Source organism: Carya illinoinensis, chromosome 8, assembly GCF_018687715.1.
Source record: "Carya illinoinensis cultivar Pawnee chromosome 8, C.illinoinensisPawnee_v1, whole genome shotgun sequence".
In the NCBI taxonomy this organism is placed as follows: Eukaryota; Viridiplantae; Streptophyta; class Magnoliopsida; order Fagales; family Juglandaceae; genus Carya; species Carya illinoinensis.
In genome coordinates this window covers 37035000-37040999 of record NC_056759.1, presented here as the reverse complement: position 1 = coordinate 37040999, position 6000 = coordinate 37035000, and positions in this window count along the sequence as shown.

Below are 6000 nucleotides of genomic sequence, written 5' to 3'. Positions count from 1 at the left end.
AAGGAAAATAAATGTCTATTTTATGAACTTCATGACATATCGTGACCACATATCCAATCTCATTAACCAAGCTTAATACACAATCATGTATACACTGTGTATACACATATAAAAGAATATATATAACAACCCTCAAAAGAATCACCAGTATAAGAATTGCAAAAACAACAAAGGAAGAAAAACACATAACCTACTATGCATTAGTAGAAATGAAGCAAATTTTTAGAATATGTTGTTATTGTGAAAAAATATAAATAATTTGTTGCTTGCTCCTCCCATTATGCCGAATATATAAGCATAAAATTTCCTTTCTTCAAAGATGAGAATACACATCATCTATGCACAAACACTAGTACCGTAAGTTTGACAAACCAACTATGAGACAATCGACTAGAAAAATGGCAAATAGAAAGCCTATACAACATTCAAAGCAAAGCCTATACAACATTCCTACTTTTTTATACATCTACCATTACCTTTAGGCTTCTATTTTACCCAACCCACTAACCCAGCCACCACCTCTTGTGCCATACATACTCAACCACTACATTCAATAACCAAACGCAGATTCATGCAAACACCCAAGTTTTAAGAACCAAACTTTAGCCACTGCCTCCCACCCTCTCCCAAAAAAATAAAAAATAAAAAAAATAAAAAGTAAGAAGAAGAAGAAAAAAGATGTTGAGAGTTTAGGTTAGTAAAAAACATTACAAGAATGACAAATTATTACAATGTAAAATAGTAAAACAGCAGGAAACTACATTTTTACCAAGGAAGTTATCGGCAAACGATGGTGGAGCAGGTGGTGGTTCCATCGATGGTGTATTGCCTTCAACAAACGGGTCCAGATTCAATCACGCACAGGGGAGAGGGAAACGGGTCCAGAGTCAGTCACGCACATGTATTTCAAATGCCCACTTTTAGATTTAGGTAAGGGTAATACTGTAAATTTATGCTCAAAAGTGGGGATAGTATGGCCATTTCCCATGCTGGGACTGCAATACAGTCCCCTGTAGCAGCGCCCAATTATTAAATGCCTTTTACTTTTTGACAAAAAAAAAAAAAAAACTTTTGCTTTTTAGGCGCTAAAGCGAACTCGTTTGAATAAACCATGCAAATTTTATAAAATTAGATATTTTAAATAGTAATAAAATTTTTAAATTAAAATAAGATGATATAATTTATAAAAAAAATATATGTGTTTAAATAATAAAATAAGATGAGATAATATTTAAAAAATATGTGAGTCTTACTATTTAAATTTTCAATCAAATTGTACACTTTTTAATAACAAATTTTATTATTTAAATTTGGCCGCAAAAATATTGTCAAATGATGCTAGAGAGAGACATGTTTAGCAACGAACTTCAATAGTTGGAAATACGTTTTTCACGATGTCCCAAATTAAAAAATCTAGTGCCATCCTCAATATCTCTTCAAAATTTGACAAAATTGAAAATATTGAATTATCACTGATTGATCAATTTGGTTAAGAGTAATGTTACGTACAGTCGTAGAATGCGTAACTATCGTATAATCGTTTTGAAAAATAGTGAGATTCACTGTTAAAAAATTAATTTTTTTTAATATGGATCTCGTATTTATTCACTTTTTTAAAAATAATTATGCAACACTTGCGCAATCAAGACTACTTTTGGTGGGTCTCATGATGCACTTATTTTTGTCATTTGGATACTAATTTTTCCGCCCATTTTTATTTAGGGGTGCTACCCACACTATATGGTGCGGGGTAGTCCCCTCCCCGCCCCGCCTCGTCTCATTTTCATTTTAAAAAATTATTACTTTTTTTTTATATTTAAAAATTATTTCTAGATATAAAAGTGATCAAAAATATATTTTTAGATCCAAATTGTAAATTTAAATTTTGTAAATATGACTATAATTTAAAAATTATGTAGTTTTTAAATTTACTAGTGCATATTTTATGTGAGTTGTAGTGTAATAGTTTTAAACTATATAGTTTTTAAATTTGCTAATGTATACTTTGTAAACAAGTCTAATAAATTGTAATATATATATATATATATATTTATATATACACAATTTGTAAAATATAAAAATATATTTATATTTATATAGATAAACATATATTTATGCTTTTGTATATATATATATATATATATATATGTAGGGGGTGGGGCGGGGTTGGGCCCTCCCCGCCCCCTGCCCCCGCTAGGGGAACTAGATGAGGGGTGCGGCGGTGTTGCTAGCCCTGCCATGCGGGGGCAGGGCGAACGGGGGCAGGATAGCGGGGTGCGGGGCCCCGCTGCCCACCCCTATCTTTATTGATTGGCTATAGATATGTGTTTTTTTCTCCGAGATTCTTTATCCACCCATTTTCCGAACAGCATTATTGTAATATTTGATTTACTGTTCTTGTGTCTATGATCGAATTTCATAATTTGTTCCACCTACAATTTTCTAAAACTGTAGTTGCCATCACTGCCTCTCCATTACCATATCTTAAAATCATCCCAATCCTAGTTTCAGAAAACCCCTCGGAGGAAGTTTCCATCTACAAATGTTCCCACAGCAGCAATAGTTAACATTTTTAATTTTTAATATTCCCAAGTCTATTAAGCACATAATTAGAATATATGTTTTTAATAATCAAAACTGAAATTGATATGTGCCTGCCCCTTAATTAATAAAAAAAGACATGTATTTCTTATATGCTCAACCCGCGGATTTAGAGGAAAACTTTTACCTATTTAAAACAAAAACTTGTAATAAGTCCATATGAGCAATATTGAACGGAATGAAAGGGACAATTAAAATATGAAAGAAGATTATTTTAATTAATTTCTTCTAAAATTCATAAATTCCAATGTGAAAACTTTGTACAAGTATTAATATTTGTCAAATGACACACCCACCAAGTTGGACAACCAGGTACGGATTGTGACAGTGAAAAGTCAGATTAATCTGTCGTGCTTTGTTTGATGGGTGGTGCTACTCCTAAAGAGGCCACCGATAGAGTATCGAATAGGCAAAAATTTTTAACTTTTTAACACATTTTAAAACTTATTAAATATTTTTAAAAAATAAAAATAAAAATTACAAATTTATTAAAAATTATTTACTTAACTATTAAATAAAAAAATAAAAATAAAAAAACTCAAGCGGTGGCGGATCTGTAGGATAAGCATTTCCCTTGTTTTAGCTTTGTTTTATTTTTTATTTTTTTAAATTCTTTTTAATTTAATTTAATTTTTTATAATCTCCGTCTTACTTTTTTTATTGGTTGCAAGTGTTTGCTTTTTCCTCCGAGTCGTCATATTTTTTACTTCCCATTATTGATTCGACCGATGGTGACGTTGTAGACTATGATGCTCGATGCTCTGTTATTTGATGTATGTACTTTTTATTGATTCGGCTTTGTTTTTATTGTTAAATAAGTTTAATATATCACGTTAAAGATATCAATTTATCGATATATAAAATATATTATTTAAATTATATAATTTAATTTATAAGATTTAAATTTTAAAATATTTTATTTAAATATGCTAAATAAAAAATTTGTGTATGTATATTATCATGACCGACTATAAATAAAAACTTTCTACTCATTTTAATCTACAAATTACGCCAATAGAAAAACTCATCAAAAAGGAACTTCGGAATAAAGGCAAAAGAGCCAAGAAGGGAATCCGTCATTCATTCACATTATTATTTCTATTGTAATAATATATTTGTTAAAGATTACTGATACCGTATTTAGTACTTTACTTTCTATGATGTATCATTTCTCTAATTTTAGTAGGAAAAATAGTTGAAAATTTTCAAGTCCAATATAGATGTTGAGATGGTTTCATCTAATTTTATCTCATGTCAGTATTCAAATATCATTTAAACATATATTTTTTAATTTCAAATTATCAATTTGTTCATCTAATCATTACCTAACGATTATAACTTTTCTAAACTTTCAAATAAAACATAAAAATAATTCAACTTTTTTCTCAAAACAAAATAATATTAAAAAAATTATATTCCAACAATATTTTAATTTAATTTTTTTTATCCATTCTTAAATACTCATAAAATATCTTAATTTAAACTATATTACTATTATATACAAAATATTTTATTATTATTTATAAATTTTTCATATAATATTTCCAAACTCTATAATGTCTTTTGAAGAGATATATGCGCAGACATAGGTCCTACCTATAAGATTCCATATTGGTCATGATCTATGTGCAAACCTTATCTTCATTAATTTGATTGACTTTCATAACGTGTTCCGCCGACCATTTTTAATACCACAATTTTATCCTAATCTTTTAATCCCTTCGAGAAATTAAAGAGTAGAGAGAGTTTAAAGTTTTGGTTGCGTTTGAGTAGTGTGGTAATCTCAGATATTTTATGAATATTAATAAAAGAATAATGATGAAATATTAAATGGTATTAAAAAGTAATGAAAAATAATAATAAAATAATAAATATTTAGTAATAGAGTTATTCTCAAAATACTATAGTATCCAAACTATCCCGAGACATTAAGCATAAGAATTTTTTATTCTTTAAACAAATTAAGCATAAGAGTTGACAACGGTCATTCGATCACATTATCATTATCATTTATGATGTAACAATATATTTGTTAAAGATTTGTATATTTTAATACTATATTTAGTATCGCTCTTCTTTCTTACTACGTATTAATAAGATGAACAAAAAAGTCACTTACCGAACCTACTCTGTTTTTTAGACTCGACCTGTTTAGGCTTTAAATCAGAAACATAACTGACCGTATTATAACTGAACCATTCCGCATATAATCTGATATTTGACCGATACCTGATTGTTATATGCGGAGAATAATATGCACCCATAGGGAGTAAAAGTTTTTGGGAATATTTGAATAGACATAAATTCTATATTACAAGAAAAAGGCCTCCATTCTGGACCACGTGCTCTTCAATTTGAATTAAGAATCGAATCATATGAAGGAGTAAACTTTTATTGGTCAGTGTCACATCTTATGAAGTGCATGCCACTAATATCTCGAATCTATTAATGTTGGAGAGTAGCATATAATTGGTCAGAATGATGACATTCCACGGGGTGCAGTCGTTGATGGAATAATGCTGATATGTCCTTCCATTTTTTTTTTTATCCCATTTTGATCGTTAGTGTATTTTGACCGCTTATGTATTATTCTCAATGTACGAATAATATGATATTCTCAATTTATTATAACATGCCATAATAATATCATTGGTAATGGATCAATCGTGGTTGGCCCTCCTAATTTTTTTAACACCCCCTCCCCCCAACCCCCAACCAGATAATTTTCTGGTTCATCCCCTCATGTGTACATGCACTTGTTTTTGAATTTTGACTTGTTCGATGGGTTTCATTGAATATAGGTAAGTTTGTAATTTTTCCTAGTAGAGCGGGAAAGAAAAAAATGGTTCGGAAATATTGTGATTTCGGGGTTGCTGCCACTGCTTGAGCCAACAGGCAATTTAAGCAAATTAGATCTTATAAAGTGTAGTTAATCCTTTGAAGAATACTATAAATTAGTAGTTTTAGGGAGAATAAATCTATACAGATCATTTGAAAAAGAAAGGCACACATTTGTGACTCAATGAAAAAATTGACGTTTTACAAAAGGGTCCCACATGGGGAATTAACACGTACGGTTATAATTTTTTACAACTTTGTTTTTATAAACTCAAAGTTTTAAAATCAATTGCAACAAACTTTAGGTTATAATTGCTGCTGATAGGTTCTAAATGACTTCTAAAATAACTTTAAGGCTACGCTTGGAAAATTATACAACTTTAAGATAATTATAATTTTTAAATTTTCAAGAATATGGACAAAATTTTTAAAAATTTAAATAATCTTCATTTCTAAATCAGAAATCACATTTTTAATTTATTTTCAAACAAACATAACATGTTTGTATGATTACCAAACATATATATTTTTTATTGATTCAACTTTATTTTTATTTTAAAA